The following is an 18,190-nucleotide window of genomic DNA, read 5'->3' on the forward strand; positions in this document are numbered from 1 at the left end:
GAAGTTCTGTGGACATGGAGATGTCTTTGCTAGGGCAACTCCAGTGCCTTCTAATTTATTGCTGGTGTTTCCATTTTCTCTCTAATGAAATAGTAGACCTCTGGTAACATTATGTACTGAGTGTTTTTACATACTTGTCCTCTGAAAGGATTATTAGCTATTAACTTAAAGTAACTTCAAGAAAGCTGTCAATATGTGGGGAAAAGATAGTTTTTCTTTAAGACATTGGAACAAATGCGACAGTAATGATGTCAATTTATTTCTGATGATATAAAACATCAAATCTAGGAAAGTTTGTGGTGACATATTATGGGGAAATATTCCAAGTGTTTGCCCCCCCTGGCAAATTTCCTGGATACGCCACTGGCTCACCCCCCTCTCTCTCACATACTTCCATCTCATCTTAGGCCTCCCCTCCCTCTCCTCCCCTCCTCCACCTCACTCACATACACTCTCCTCGCTTGTCTCTCGCTCTCCATCCTCTCCACATGGCCAAACCACCTCAGTGTATTTTCTCCTAATGCCCCACCCTCAGCGAAACATATTTCTCATTTGCAATGAGCCTGGTACGGTAAGCGTAACAAGACAGCCAGGCACCGCGGAGCTGGGCATCACACGTACCCACTCCCCGGCCGACATTAGGTGACTGAAAGCGAGGGAGGGGGTACCGTTGGTGTGGCAGATGCGATCATGCGAGTGTAGACGGCTTGGCGCCATGGACTAACCGTCGGAGATGTACACCCTACCCTAGCAAGAGCGACACTGAGGCTCACTGACTCTGGCCTCGTTCGTTTGTTGACGATTTCCTCCCCTATAGGGAGGGCCGGGCCTTACATTAGCCCAGTCAGTGGATTTTTGACTGGATTTCTTAGTTGGTTGTGTGGGCTGTATTTGAGGGGGAAGAAACCACCGTGGTGGTTCTGTATGGCCTTTAAAAAATAATAATAATAATAATATAGCTCACAGGTGCATCATATGCCTGCACACGTTGATGTATAAAAACATCCGCGCATGCAGGCACAAACACACGAGTGATTTTAGAGTGGGAGGGTATAATGGAACAGGTGACCAGGTGACCGTTAGGCGCGGGGATTAGCGGGGATTAACGGTACCTGAACCGTATGGAAGGGGGCATGGTGACTGAGACAGTTGTGGCTGCCTGACTGAGTGATTTTAAAAGGGTGGGGGGAAGTGTGCAGTGATGTTTGCTAGGGTTGTTATGGGTGTATTAGCAATCACTGCAGCAGCTGCTTGTTTAAGTGTCTCCTCGGGGCTGGCTGCCGTATTTATGCGGGGTGTATCTGGGTTGGGGAGATTGACAGGTCTGTTAAATTTATTGGTGTTTCGGCAGCTGAGAATATAGTGGAGAAACGGGAATGGGGTATCAGTGTTGCAGTTTTCACACGTGCTGGGTTGTGCCTCATTTGTGAGTATATGAGCTTTACACTTATATCCCAGGCGGAGGCGTCGTATATTTTTAAGTGTTCTGCTTTTGAATTTGTTAATAGCATTTATTGGCTCATATTTTGTAGCGGCAGCATACCATATTGCAGAAGGGGAGCCCGCCTGGACTTGATGCTCGTGTTCTGAGCGGTTGATTGTTGCTGCCTGCATTTTAATTGTTCTTTTGATCTGAGTGAGGCTCGGTGTTATGTCAACCTGAACGTGTGAATATTCCGTGGCTTCTTTGGCTAGTTGGTCTGCCAATTCATTCCCTTTGATACCTACATGGCTGGGTATCCAATTAATTGTTATAGTTCCGCCAGCATCTCGTATTTCTTGCGCGGTGGCAATTATGTCAGTAATTAAATGAGTGTTATCAGACGGCTCCTGTTTTCTTAGCGTTTGTATTGCGCTGGCGGAGTCTGTATGGATGATTGTATGGGATGTTGGGTTGATGTCTAGGGCATCATCCATGGCGGTAAGAACTGCAATTAATTCAGTCTGGAGTGTAGAGGCTCCATCTGATACACGCAGGCCAAATGAGTGTTCTCGGCATACGACTGCCGCACCTGCTTTATTGTTATTCACAGAGCCGTCTGTATAGTAGGTTGATGAGTTGGGGGAGGTGAGGGAGGCAATTTGCATTAAGCTCTCTTGGCGTAATTGTTGTACGGGAGTGAGGGCTTTAGGACTCTGGGCTGCTGGCATGGGGGTTTTATAGGTAGAGGCAGACTGATGGGCGCCGCATTGGGGGCGGGGCTTGCAACAAGGGAAACTCCCATAAAATAGAGGGGAGCCTTATGTAACTTCGACGAATCTTTATACTGATCATTGTCTTTTCGTTTTTTTCTCTCTCTCTGTCTTGTTCTTGCGTTGCCACCATGTTAAGCCCCGTACACACTAGGCATCGAGTTGCGCAAACGTGTTGAAAATCACCATGTCACTGCATCAGCCTCGCGTGATGGTGACAGGCAAGCAGCGTGGAGTCAACCTTGTATGTGCTGCCCTCGAGCGGCGATGACGACTGACGTTGGCCTTGACAATCCAATGGTGCCACTTGTACAAATTTTGTGGGTAATTCACTGTCAGATTTTGAAAACTGTACAGTACTGAACGTAGGCAAGACCATGGGAGATATTACATACAACTTAGATAACAAAGTAATTAGTAAATCGGAATGCGAGAGAGATCTAGGAGTTATGGTTAGTAAGACCTCAACCTAGACAGAAGTGTGTTAATGCTAGAAATAAAGCAAATAGACTCCTACGATTTCTTTCGAGGAGCAATTTTGCAACTTTATCTAGCATTAATAAGGCCACATTTAGACTACGCCGTGCAATTTTGGTGTCCGTACTATTGAATGGATATAAAGTCGCTTGAAAACGTACAGAGAATAATGACAACAATGATACATGATGTTCGGAACCTGTCACATGAAGGCAGACTAAAAAGACTAAATCTGCACCGAGTAGGAAGACGTAGAGTAATGGAAGACTTAATTGAGGTGTTTAAGTGAAGGAAGGGAATAAGTAAAGGAGATATTAGCAAGGTACAGAACTTAAAGTGGGCATACAGGATAGAACTAGAAGTAATGGTTTCAAACTGGAAAGATTCCGTTATAGTTAAGAACAGGGTAGAAATTGGTTTTGCAATAGAGTAGTAGATGAATGGAATAAGCTACCTAGTAAAGTAGTTGCTGCCTCTTCCATTGAGAGTTTCAAGCATAGGCTAGATGAGCATATGACAAATAAGGGGTGGGTATAGAAAAAAATCTCATAACCAGTACTAATTCATTCTTTTCCCTTCTCAGGTTACACTATAATAGTCTCTATTCTCCTTTCACACTTTCCTATAAACAGTCCACGCCAGTTTTTCCATACTGCGTGGTGTTCTTTCTGACTTTTTCCTGCCGGCTTCGGCTGGAGGGTCTTGGAGGGCGGGGGAGAGCCTTCTTCTTTGCTATCCTTATCTCATTCTAGAAGTTCAGTTACTCTTCTAGGAGCTGCCTAGTATGGGCCAACAGGCCTACTGCAGTTGTCCTCTCTTATGTTAATCTCCGGCACAACTTCCTACCAACAACTCCGAGAGAGAGAGAGAGAGAGAGAGAGAGAGAGAGAGAGAGAGAGAGAGAGAGAGAGAGAGAGAGAGAGAGAGAGAGAGAGAGAGAGAGATTCTGCACATTTATAGCCTCGCTTTTTGGAGAGGAAGACGAGAAAGAAAACTCTCTCTCTCTCTCTCTCTCTCTCTCTCTCTCTCTCTCTCTCTCTCTCTCCTTCATATCATACATCTCCACATGTCTCCACTTTGGCACTAAGACCCACCGTCCATACTGAATACACAAAGGAGTACAAAGGAAAGCAAACAGCAACAGACCTTATCGTCCTTTCGAGGCTGTTTGTTACAGAATAGACTATGACTACGAGATCTAACTCTACATGCTGAAGGGTAAAGATAGTAAAGCAAGAAGGTTCACCCCGCCTCCAAACCCTCCAGTTAAAACTGGCAGGAAAAAGTGAGAAAAACCACCAAGTAGCATGGAATAACTGATATGGAAATTTCATAGGAAAGACTGAAAAGGAAAAGTTACATCTATAATACTGTATCAATTTCATCTATAAGGTACCACGCTAGGGCTGTCTCATACAGGACCGGTGTATTGGTATTAGCGGGGGTATTTTACTGTTAGGAAGCTTACTAACACCTCTTCCTGACCGATTTATTTCTGCTTCTGCTCCGTTACTATATTCTACTCATGCAATCGATGACGATATGAAGACATAGGAAGCCAACCAGGGGATAGTAATGAGTCGTTTGGAGAATAAATCGGTAAGGAGGAGGGAAAAACACTGTTGGGAGGAGACTGGTATGTAGGGAGAGTACGGTTTCTATAGGGTCACACACACACACACACACACACACACACACACACACACACACACACACACACACACACACACACACACACACAACCCCTACCCCGTCGCTCCGGAGGGCGTACATGCATGCATTCAGACATTTATACATACAGTATATACATGCATCATATATATATATATATATATATATATATATACAGTACATAGAGAGAGAGAGAGAGAGAGAGAGAGAGAGAGAGAGAGAGAGAGAGAGAGAGAGAGAGAGAGAGAGAGAATAAACTGGCTTAAACCAACACGAACAGGAGCATCGCTCATTGTGAAAACATTGTTCACCTGTGTCAAGATTTTTTTTTTTGATCGATTGAAGGCAGGTCTGCTAAGTTGATATTTTAGAATAAAGCATTAGAATGGCCATACAATATACATCTCAAGCCAAAAGCAATGCATTCCGTCGGACAAGCAGACAAAGCAGCTGGAAGGTGAGGTGAAGAGTCAAGATGCAAAATACAGAGGAAACAAAGGCAAACATTCTCTGAGGCTCACACTGCGCTCACGTCCCTGGGGATTGTCATGGAGGGCTGAAGGGAATCACAGGTCACAAGATCCACCTGTCCATACTTGCCACTCCTTAACCCTTTCTTCCCTATGTTGCTCTCTCTCTCTCTCTCTCTCTCGAAACACACCACAACAAAATATATATATACGTGGAGGGATTGCATATACCGGTAATGAGTTTATTGACGTGGAACAAAGTGTACAGGTCCTGGAGTATGATAGTGAGAGAGGGGCGCGCGCACACACGCGCACACAACACACACACACACACACACACACACACACACACACACACACACACACACACACACACACAGCAGAATATACTGTCTCTTGAGAATTAGCCTCCCTCCTCAGGTCACACACTCTCTTGGCTGCCTTTCATTTTAACTTCCTTCTTCCTTATGTATTATGAAACTTATCTCTACATCAAATCCTTTATCAATACCCCTCTTATGTTTCCTTTTTTCCCTCGAGAGAGAGAGAGGGAGAGAGAGAGAGAGAGAAAGAGACAGAGACAGAGACAGAGACAGAGATGAGTTGAAGGGGAGAGGCTGGTGCAGTACATTTAAGGTTATTAAATACGGCGATGAATTACGGATGACTTGATGAGCCTTATAATGGGATACTGACTGCATAAGTACAGCATGATAAATACAGTATTTTCCTTTGTATTTCAAGACCATGAAAAAAGAGATTATAAAATATAATGAAAACACATCACAACAATGAAGAGAGAAACCTGTACTGTACTGTACTATCAACGACAATTGACGGAATTACCAACAAAGCGAGCATAGAGCTGGACCGAATTGCACGATGGCAGCAGAAGTGGCGGATTCAAGCGAATCCCTTGAAATGCACAGTAACATATTTTCGTATTAAATCAGCCAACCCCCGCCCACTTTTTTCTAAATTCGCGTGATCCCGATCGCGTTCCCATTCCTATTAGGAATACTTGCACCGTACTTGGTCTTACATACGACAAAAACTTCAAATTTCATCATCATATACGAGGCAAGGCAGGCGTGGCTGGCACTGCACTAACACAAATATACCGGTTCCGTAGTGCAGCATCTGCAACTAAATTTCATCTGTATAAAGCACTGATCAGACCACTGCTCACGTATTCACCGTTAAGTCTATCTCTTTCGGCCAAAAGCAACATTCTAAATTTACAGAGAGTTCAAAACAAAGCCATACGTTGGGCACTGAGCATACGGTGGGATGATTTTGTCACCAACATACACTCTCATGAACGCGCCAACATTCCACCCATCAACACTTACCTTCACCACCTACAACAAAAACAAATCACCAAACTCACCGACGTTCACACTGACTTCATCGACTTTTTCACCCGGATCACACCCCCCACACGACCTCTAGCCAACCTCTTCCACCCTGACACAAGACCTCCACCAACCCCATTGTTCACTTAAGCACCAATAGTTTATTTATTACTGACCCATTCATTAATTAACTTAGTTCACACCCAGTAACTCACTTAAGACTCTAAACCACCCCTACACCCATTATCAAGATCACGGCAGCCACGTAATAACCCGCCATCCTCATATCCAGCATCCTACCTCAGACCCTGAACCACCCCTACACCCCCCATCAAGATCACGGCTACAGCCCAATACTCCGCCCACCCCCAAGAGACAACCTACCCTGACTCCCCTTCCTCCACTCCTCCCCCCTACCTCCTCCCCTTTCCTTATCCCCCTACCCAAGCCCCCCAGGGCTACAACACCTTACCCCAACACCCGTATCCTAAATCCTACCCAGGCTTCTGGAGCCGGAAAAGATCAGATGAACCTGAGAGGCAGCCAATAAGCTAATGCTTGGCAGAGAAAGCCGTAGCTATTCACTCCTCCCGTCCTTAATTAACAACACAGTGCACGTGCGAGACCCCCCCCCCCTTCCCAACACCAAACACACGCACGTTGGGTTAAGCCCCGACACTCTTTCTCTTAGTCTAATTTCTTCCTCTCCTACTTAAAAAAAAGAAAAAAAGAAAAAAAGGATGTAATAAGGCAGAGATCTGTCTATATACCTAGGCTGCTTCCCCCAAGGAAAGGGAGGTAGCCGAGACAGGACGACACACTCCCCATTAACTCATCCATTCAAACACATTCATTCGCATCTTAGCCCCAAGGCAAAGATATAAAGGTTAATACATGATACAGTAGTTCCTGTTACTTTTCAGCAATATAAAAACAATAAGTACAAAGACGACGAGATTAATACAAAATAAATGAAGAATAAAGAACAATTATTAACACTACACCGACGCTTCCATCTCGTAAGCAGTGGTGCCCTCCCCCCTCCCACCTCAATGCCCTCCCCTCTACTGTAGTTCACACCCCTCTCTCTCATACCTCCATCCCATCATTTGCCTCCCCACCCTCTCCTCCCCCTCTCCACCTCAGTCACATACACTCTTCTTGTTAGTCTCGCTCTCCATCCTCTCCACATGGTCAAACCAACTGCGTATTTCTCCTAACGCTTTCTGTCACATCCATATCCACACCACAACGCTCCTTCACTTCCTCATTTGTCAGTCTGTCTTTCCTTTTAACTCCACATGCTCCCCTCAGTAATCCTTCCTCCATCCCCCATCCTCAGCGAAACACAAAGAAATGTTCCTCACTTGTCATGACGCGAGACTGGTGTGGATAACCCATGGATCCTACCTCCATGGGATAACCAGACAGCCCGGCACCGCGGAGCTGGGCGGCGCACATCAACTCACCCACCTAACATTGGGGTAACTAAGGCGGTAACCATTGGTATGGCGGCGAGATGTGAATGTAGAGGCAGACGGCCTGGCGCCATTAGATAAGCGAAGCAGATGTACACCCCACCGTCCCAAGAGCGACACTGAGGGTGGCTGACTGGGCATGGGGGGGGGTTTTAAATGGGTTGAGGCAGACAGGTTGACGCCGCATTGGGGGCGGGGCTTGCAATAAAGAAAATTCCCACAAAATAAAGGGGACCCTTATGTAACTTTGACGAATCTTTATACTGTTCATTATCTTTTGGTTTTGTTTTTTTCTCTCTCTCTCTTGTTCTTACGTTGCCTCATGTTCAAAGGTCCTTTTATTTCTTAATGGCGGTGGTCTAATATAAATTTCCATGTGGCTCTATATGTGGACACTCAGTGCATTGTGTTTTCCATTCTTTCCAGCTAATCTACAGTTTATCACATCTTTCCTGGCTTATTTCCCAGCGATATCTATACTGCATTCGGATTCTACACTAAGTTATTTCCTGCTTAATCAGTTGCTTTGTACTGTGATCGTATCGTATCTTTTATAAAAGCTCCAATAAGCTTGCATGCGTCGGCCTTAGTCACATGATCGCTCTCCACGCTGCTTGATCTCTGGCAGCCTCCCTATTCAGTCCCTTATCCCTGAGGTCACACTCTATGACCTCGTCTCAGGTCTTTTTCGGTCTGCCTCTCGCAACCCTACCCCCGACGTTCACACTCCTTACTGTAGATCCATAATATCTGAATGTTTCTTGTCTGCTTCTTACCATTTGTAGAGGTTCCCTGTACTGTGTGTGTGTGTGTGTGTGTGTGTGTGTGTAATTCACCGGGTCGGTCAGGATCACATGATGGTCGTGATCGTCAGCATTTTACCCTCCCGGAAGGGAGCTGAGAGCTCATATAGTCCGATCTATGGGCAAGGCTGTGACCTTCACACACGCACACACCCGTCCCCTTGCTCAAGGGGGACAGTAACCACCCACTTCGTCAGTGAAACTTTTCGCAACCTGAGCCTATTAGGCCTGTGTGTATCAATACCTATTAGTGCCTGTGTGTATCAGTGCCTGTGTGTATCAGTGCCTGTGTGTATCAGTGCCTGTGTGTATCAGTGCCTGTGTGTATCAGTGCCTGTGTGTATCAGTGCCTGTGTGTATCAGTGCCTGTGTGTATCAATGCCTATTAGTGCCTGTGTGTATCAGTGCCTGTGTGTATCAGTGCCTGTGTGTATCAGTGCCTGTGTGTATCAGTGCCAGTGTGTATCAGTGCCTGTGTGTATCAGTGCCTGTGTGTATCAGTGCCTGTGTGTATCAGTGCCTGTGTGTATCAGTGCCTGTGTGTATCAGTGCCAGTGTGTATCAGTGCCTGTGTGTATCAGTGCCTGTGTGTATCAGTGCCTGTGTGTATCAGTGCCTGTGTGTATCAATACCTATTAGTGCCTGTGTGTATCAGTGCCTGTGTGTATCAATGCCTATTAGTGCCTGTGTGTATCAGTGCCTGTGTGTATCAGTGCCTGTGTGTATCAGTGCCTGTGTGTATCAATGCCTATTAGTGCCTGTGTGTATCAGTGCCTGTGTGTATCAGTGCCTGTGTGTATCAGTGCCTGTGTGTATCAGTGCCTGTGTGTATCAGTGCCTGTGTGTATCAGTGCCTATTAGTGCCTGCGTGTATCAGTGCCTGTGTGTATCAGTGCCTGTGTGTATCAGTGCCTATTAGTGCCTGCGTGTATCAGTGCCTGTGTGTATCAGTGCCTGTGTGTATCAATGCCTATTAGTGCCTGTGTGTATCAGTGCCTGTGTGTATCAGTGCCTGTGTGTATCAGTGCCTATTAGTGCCTGTGTGTATCAGTGCCTGTGTGTATCAGTGCCTGTGTGTATCAATGCCTATTAGTGCCTGTGTGTATCAGTGCCTGTGTGTATCAGTGCCTATTAGTGCCTGCGTGTATCAGTGCCTGTGTGTATCAGTGCCTCTGTGTATCAGTGCCTGTGTGTATCAGTGCCTACTAGTGCCTGTGTGTATCAGTGCCTGCGTGTATCAGTGCCTGCGTGTATCAGTGCCTGTGTGTATCAGTGCCTGTGTGTATCAGTGCCTGTGTGTATCAGTGCCTATTAGTGCCTGTGTGTATCAGTGCCTGCGTGTATCAGTGCCTGCGTGTATCAGTGCCTGTGTGTATCAGTGCCTGCGTGTATCAGTGCCTGTGTGTATCAGTGCCTGTGTGTATCAGTGCCTGCGTGTATCAGTGCCTGTGTGTATCAGTGCCTGTGTGTATCAGTGCCTATTAGTGCCTGTGTGTATCAGTGCCTGTGTGTATCAGTGCCTGTGTGTATCAGTGCCTGTGTGTATCAGTGCCTATTAGTGCCTGTGTGTATCAGTGCCTGTGTGTATCAGTGCCTGTGTGTATCAGTGCCTATTAGTGCCTGCGTGTATCAGTGCCTGTGTGTATCAGTGCCTGTGTGTATCAATGCCTATTCGTGCGTGTGTGTATCAGTCCCTGCGTGTATTAGTGTGCGTGCATGCGCTGATCAGTGCTTGTATCAGTGTTTGCGTGAATGAATATGTGCGCACTCTTTCAGCCTCTTCCATTTTGGACTGAAAGAATCGTTCCATTTCCTCCACTTCCAAACCTCGCATCCTCTCACGTTTACCTCATTCAGTTGCATGCACTCACCTCTGCATCATGTTCTCTGTCTCTGCCTCCTTCTCTCTGTCTCAGTCTCTCTCTCGGTCTTTCTACCCTTCTCCTTACCTGATTTCCTCTCCTCAGTTTTCCCTGTCCTTGTAACTGATCCAGTCTCTCTCTCTCTAAATCTTCCTCTGCCTGTGCCTCTGTCTCTCTGTTAGTCTCTGCTTCCGTCTGTCTCTTTCTTTGTCTGTCTCGGCAGTTCCACTTAAGGTGAAGAGTTTTGAGATGTCATAAGTTGAATAAAATCTCCTGGTAGTTGCAATAATTAAATCTAGTAGACATCGTATTGAAGGGGTTCATTATAGTGTGGATACCGACAAGCAATTGTATTCATTTAGGAAGCAACCTTTCCTGATTGAAAGGGTGAGCTTTAGTCTTCACTTCCCCCTCATTACTGTTAGGTCATCGGATTGAAGGTTAGATGTCATAAGGTTTTGGCCCATATTATATGTGACTCTTGAGATTTCCTAACACCTTTTCCATAGCGAATTCTTTTGTACATTACACCTTGGTGTCATTCTGTGACGTTCATCCGGGAACCAAACCTCCATAAGGGTTGGGAACCACATTAGGACAGGTGACAAGTGACCTACTGATGATGCTTCTGCCTGATGATTTGAGGAAGCTTGTCAACAGAAATAAATGTCTTTCTAACTCTGAACACCAAAATAGTATTAGAGACAGAGTCCTACTGGAAACAAATGTGAATTGCCACTCAGGTATAAAAAAAATACAATTAAAGCTTCTTGATAAACACAGGAAAGGCGCAGGTTGTGAGAGACTAGTATTCCCATCAATATTTCAGTGTTGTAATGGAAAGTCTAAAAAGATAATTATTACAACCCCACTAATTCCTTTTTTCCAACATTTTACTGTGGTTCTCTTCTCAAAAAAAGAACTCCCTTCCATCTCTCACCATGCAGTAAATTCAAAGCTTCTGGCGTATGTCTGGAGTAAAAGACAAAACTGTTGAGAAGCACAAAAGACAACAGAATGTGGCCGATTTTTCTAACCCCCTTGTGTGGCAGTGTAAAGGGTGGGGTTAATAAAGGCTGGAATGAAATAAAGGATGATAACTCAATAAAGGAAGGAACCAGAGGGGAGGTGCTGACGAGGGCAGCTGGAGGCGTCAGAGGAAGATCTGATAATTCCCTCTCTTTCCCCTCTCCCTCACACACACACTCTCTCTTTCTCTCTCTCTCTCTCTCTCTCTCTCTCTCTCTCTCTCTCTCTCTCATCTTTCTTGTTTATCCCTCCGTCTCTCTCCATTCCACTTTTTCTCTTCCAACTCTCCGCCTCTCTCTCTTTTCTCTTGTTTTCCCAATTTCATTTCAACCCCTCCTGCCCAAGTTACCTCCTTTCTCTCTCTCCCTCTCTATTCTCTCCCCCTCTTCCCTCTTCTCTTTTTTCCTCTATGCATTATTCCTTTCCTTCTTTTCTCGTTTCTCATGTCCCACTTTCACCCTGTTTTCTTCCTCTCCCTCCCACGCCTCCGCCCACAATCTGCTACTCTGTTAATCTCTTTTATTTTCTCTAGACCAAAGGCAACGAAAAACAGCGTGGCAAGAATGGGACAAATAAATAAAACAAAGCAACCTGTTGAACCAATGGAGAAGAACACACTGAATATATAACATGACATTCTCGTGGGCAATGAAGACTTCGTAGCATGTCTTTCAAAGCGATGTATTTTCCTTAGTATTCCTTAGTATTAGTGTGTGTGTGTGTGTGTGTGTGTGTGTGTGTGTGTGTGTGTGTGTGTGTGTGTGTGTGTGTGTGTGTGTGTGTGTGTGTGTGTGTGTGTGTGTGTGTGTGTGTGTGTGTGTGTGTGTGTGTGTGTGTGTGTGTGTGTGTGTGTGTGTGTGTGTGTGTGTGTGTGTGTGTGTGTGTGTGTGTGTGTGTGTGAATACTTGTGGTAATTAAAACGCTAGGTTGAGATAGCTACCTCTACTTTTATTTGCTGTTTTTTTTTTTTTTAGCAAATCTCCAGTAACCTCTAAGGATGCGACCACAGTAATGAAGGTATAGTAAGGCGTCTTATCCACCGTGACACTTCCGTCACGAACAAGAAAGTGAAAATGTACGAAATGCTAGTGACTGAGAACAAGGCTGAGAGAAGAAAATGTTTCACTCTCATGCTGGCAGATGACACGCTTGTGGCAGTGGTGTTGAATGTGACGGCAGTAAGTCCATCCCCCAACACACACACACACACACACACACACACACACACACACACACACACACACACACACACACACACACACACACACACACACACACACACACACACACACTGCTGTATTCATGTCTGCCTTTGTTGCCAACAATGATGACAGATTTTATCCCAAGTGTCAACAAAAATTTTCTCCGCGATGTTTCTGTTGGTGTGGGCAAATCTTACGAGACAATGTGGGCGTGTTTGGGAATTGTATACAGTTTCATGATTGCCAACAGGACCAATTTTGTTAGTGCAGGTCCACTGCGTTCAGTTGTGCGTCATTAAGGAGTCAATTTCACATAATTGCCATCCGCACCTGACCTGAATTAATCTGGAACTAAGTAGGCTCTACAATATTTAACTTTACTGTTTTTTCTTTCTCTTGTTTTGTCGTTCTGCTAATCATCATTGTTACTTGGCTCATGGCTGAAACACGTACGACAACTTTGACACCATGTATAAGCCAATGCAACACTTTGCCGTATTATACTCATTCCTGCTTGACCTTCACTGACAACGCTGAGTGGTAACAGACTCATCATCCATCCATTTTCCAACCCTTTATCGTCCCCTCAAGAGCGCAGTACCCTGTGCTAGGCTACTCAGTACCAAGATATAAGGCGAGGGTGACCAACCTATTATGTAGGTAATAATCTCCAGCCTTCTCTCGGATACAAACCCTTACGGGTTCTATCCGGTAGGAGCACCTTAATCAACTAAACCACCAGGCGTCATTACGTTCTATGGTTACCAACCAACGTCGTAAATGATTTCCTAGTTTATAGGAAACCGTTTAGCAGGTCACTCAGTGTAGAGTCACCTGTAAGCAGCACTAGCACGAGTGAGTGGACTGTGGGCACCCTCATCTATCGCAACGGAATCTAAAGAAATAAATATTTCAAGTCCTCTTAAATCAATTCAAGTTCAAGAGTTCCACTAAGGTTGTTTTATGCTGAATCGGGTCCAGCTTTATTTTTTTATTTTATATTTTTTAATGGAAAGAACCAAGGGCTGGAAGGCGTGTGCAGCAATTCAGTTCTGTCAAGGCAACAGGATCCAAAGAAATAAACGGATGACTTTTCTTTTTGACGCGACAGTAAAGGGTGGTGTGGGTGGAGTGGCGTGGGCAGGACAGACTGGGAAGGTGATGGATGATGGGGATAAGTGAGGAGAATACCCAGTGAAAATGAACTTTTTATGTACGAAGGTATTGCATATGGGATGGGAGGTGAACGATTTAAGTTTCTCCACGAAGAAGCTGGTGAGCACGCCGCCACTCTCATGCAACTGTCGTCTTGCAATGCATGAAAAAATAACTGGATGGCATGAACAGAGGGAGAGTTATAAGGGCACAGTGCAGACAAGGTTAACAAGGGTGTGTAGACAGGAGCAGTAGGCTATATAAAAAAAAAAATGCGATAACAGGCGTATGAAGGGAGTGTACATAAGAAGGATGAGGCACTGATTGGACGTGAGACAGGTTTTAAAAGGATGGTATAAGAAAGACATATACAATGCAGAGAAAAAAACTGACATACTACAATGATAAAGGGTGAATGAAGACATCTGAAGTGATGAACGGTAAGACTAAGGTGGAGATACGGAAATTAAAGGTATATCAGTTGTGTGTTGCCTCGCTAGGGTCCCGAAGACGAAGTCTCGCATGATCCTTGCCATGTGAGGGAGATTCTTTGTAGTGTGCAGTTCTCAGGTTTATAAAATCACTCTACGACTATGTGATCCTTTCACTTGGAAATACTAAGGTGCAAATTAATTCTTCAGCATATAAAGGATTAACATGACCTTGTTGTCACTTTCCACATCATCTAACGAGGCAGCGACACAGGCAAGTATCTAAAGTTTTTAAAATATTGTTAATATCCAGTGGTTTATTTCAGAACTGCAATGTAGACAAGAATTACTACAATTTGAATGTTTTTCCCATTTTTACCTATTATCCTGTAAAAACAGAATTTTGCTGCCTGGCCTTGTTTTATGGTCACTGTAACCTTGAGATTGACCTGAGCGTGTCGACCACTAAGAGAAGGGCACACTGTCAGCTGGAAAAGCTTCATCTGACACCTAATTCGTCAAGGTCGGTCCATAAGTGCGGCTTATAGAGCTCCAGCGAATAAACGAAAGGGCAGATTAATGGACAAACAGAAACCTGCCATTCTGGCTCAGCCTCCTACGGCCCTCAACTTGGTCTCTGGGAATAAACAGACTGACGCAGCTCATTATAAAAGGCGAGTGTTGGATATTATACGAAGGACCTGAAAAATAATGAGAAAACTGATATGCTGATAGAAAGGAGGCAGGCGTACATACGGTGATAAAGGGTGTGAGAAGATAACAGAGGAAAATGAAGTGCATATGAGATAACCGACAGACAGCAATAAAAGAGAGCTGTAGTGGCGATAGAAAGGGGGAAGGTGTAGACAAGGAGAGAGAGGTGTAAACAGAGAAGTGGAGAAAGGGAAATAAAGGAAGTGAGGGGAGTAGAGAGAGGGAGATAGGTGCTGGTAAGGTGACACAGGGAATGAAAAAGACCGAGACAGGTGCTGATAAGGTGACAAAGGGAGGGAGGAAAACAGAGGGAGACAGGTGTAGACATGGAAAGAGACACGCATAGAGTGGATGATGAAGGGAGTGATGAAGATAGGGCGGTAAGGACGGGATAAAATAAGGCTGTCAGCTGGCCAGATGGAAGAGGGCGATGTGTCTTCCCAAGCCCCTGAGAGACACGGGGGGGGGGGGAGGTGAGAGAGAGAGAGAGAGAGAGAGAGAGAGAGAGAGAGAGAGAGAGAGAGAGAGAGAGAGAGAGAGAGAGAGAGAGAGAGATGCTGAAGGCGGCGGGGGATGAAAATGAGGATGGAGTGAAAGTGAGACGGAAAGAGATGTGGAAGAAGGAGAGGACTGAAAACGAGAATGGAGGAAGGAAGAACAGAGAAATGGAAAGAGACGTGGAAGAAGGAAAGATGGTGAGAGAGGTAGAAAAGAAAGAATGAGCTGGACAGAAGGAGAAAAGAAGAGTGAGACAGATATGGAAGAAAGGAAACAGATAATTTTATAACTAATTTTGCCTTGTTACGAGGCAGGGGGAGGGAGGCAAGATGATACGGATGATAGAGAAAAAGAAATACACGACGAAATGAAAAAGAGAGAGAGATGGAATTAGTCAGAAAAAGACGAAAATAGGACATACAGTATACAAAGAGAAGGGTTGGAGAAGGGACGATTGAAAAATAAAGAGATGGTTGAAAGATGGAAGGAGAGATGGAGAAACTGATAGTAGGAAAGACATGAAGACAAGAGAATATAGTAATATAGATAAAAAGATGGAAGGAAAGACAGAGACGGAATGAGGGAACGTAAAAGAGGGAGAAATGAGAGGCCGGAGAAAGAAAGACAAATGGAAATAAGAGAGACAGAGAGACTGAAGAGAGAAAGACAGACAAATGGAAGAAGGAAAAGCAGATATGGAAGGAGATATACAAAGAGATCGAAGCATACAGCGATGCAAGAAGGAGATGAAAGGGGAGATGGAAGCGAACACTTAGAGATGAAAAGACAAGCTGAAGAAGACTGAGAGGCGAGACACACGTAAAGGAGATGGGCGGAAAGGGACGAAGAAATCGAAGAAACAAAAACAGAAATGAAATTAATGAGACGCGAAGAGACGGAAGATAGAGAGGGAAGAGAAACGGGGAAAAGGGAGACTGATGGAGGAGAGACTGGAGAAAAAGACACACACACACACACACACTCACACACACACACACACACACACACACACACACACACACACACACACACACACACACACACACACACGAGAAACATGTCCATCACAATAAAATCCGCTCTCGCTCTGTGGGTGCTGTTGTAATAACCCCTTTACTACCAATGGTCTCTCCTAAGCTGAATACAGTTGGTAATAGCAAGAATAAACTGAAAAACGTAAGCGTACTGAAGGTTAAATTATCATGAGAAAACTAGAAACATATACAGAAGTCCGGGACAGTGAGGAGAGACACAAAAAGAGCGGAAAATGCGTGGGAAATATAAAGACAGGTGGAAGAAAGACACAGGAGAGTAAAACAGACAACTAAGGACGGAGGAGTGTAAGAGAGGTAACTAAGCAAGTCATCAGAGACCCAAACAAGATCCAGCGTAAGATTGTTTTCTTATTCTGGCCATCTTTATAGCAATGTACCCACAACTCGTTCGCGCGAGAGGCCCCGACGAAAGGTTGATAAGAAAATATAGCGATGATGATGGGAGGGAAAGTTGTAAGTGTGGCAGAGACCTACTTGGAGGTGCATATGAGGGTGATAATGGAGAGGGAGAAAAATGCGTTTAAACAAGAGATATTCTGCTCGTGAATAGTAGTCTTTCTAGGTGGTGTTCCCTGGCCCTGTACTGGAATTTTACCCTGACTATCTGTTAACGATTATATTTAGGGGAAAATCTCATTACGTGAAGCGTAAAATGGGTTAAAATCTAAATCAGGGGAGGGAAAGCCATGGCAAGCAAGAGAATGATCAGGATATTATTACGTTACTACTGGAACGTGTGTGTGGGACGGAGGGTAATAAAGATAACATACTAATAAAGGGAAAACGAGGAAATAATGGGGTAACTTAAAAGGAAATTCATGAGAGAAATGTAGGGTGGTGGAGGTTGATAAAGGCAGAATGACAGGGTGGAATGTGTGAGAGGGAAAAGGGGGGAAAGGGAAGGAGAAGAGAGGATGGTAGGCGTGGGTAGGGTGGGAAGGGGTAGGGGAAGGCGGCGAGCTGCAGCAAGGGGGAGGGTGGGCTACGTGTGGGTGGGAATACTCTGATAAAGGAAAGGGAAATGACGCGGAAGTAACATATAGCGAATGTAAAAACAGAAAACCAAATCAATGGAAGATTAGCGGACATCGACCGAACAGGAAATGACATGTATGAAGTAATACTAATCCACCTCTTGCAGGGAAACAGCTCAAATTAACAAAAAGCAGGGGATGTAGAAGTATAGACTAGATAGCGTGTGGGAAACTACAATACCAAATAAGACGAAGATTAGTGGACATCACAAGAACAATGACACTGCTACTGTTGTTGTTGTTGTTCCTCCAGGTTCACTTGAAATGTGAACTGTGTCTACTGAAGGCTGAGTTGCCATTCTCCCACAGTCCACCACGCTCCCTTCGGGGGATAGGGAGGGACGTGAGGAACTCTTGCATAATCAGACAGCTGTGGTTCGCGGTAACAGTTGTGCCATCACAAGAGTGCATACCTCTTCAGCATGTCACATATTATCAAATTATTATTATTATTATTATTGTCAAATTATTTATTTATTTTGGGGGAGGTTGTCGATGGTCCACGTCCACCTCTTCAACGAAAGAATTCAGGCTATTTCACGGGCCGCACAAACTTTTGGACATTTGTTTCCCTTTGTCCCCGTTCATCCTGCATCACCACTGGGGTTTTGGGTGGATTACTGCCAGAGTTCTCCAGGATAAGACTGGGGCTCAGCAAAATTGACCCTCTGACGTAATGAGCCTTAAGCTGTCGATAGGCATTGATCTTAGGCCGTTCTCTTCCATCAACGTGGGGAAATGGAGAAAACCAAGACAATTACCC

This window comes from Coenobita brevimanus, chromosome 117, assembly GCF_032717465.1.
Source record: "Coenobita brevimanus isolate Jiangsu-jjx chromosome 117, ASM3271746v2, whole genome shotgun sequence".
Taxonomy (NCBI): domain Eukaryota; kingdom Metazoa; phylum Arthropoda; class Malacostraca; order Decapoda; family Coenobitidae; genus Coenobita; species Coenobita brevimanus.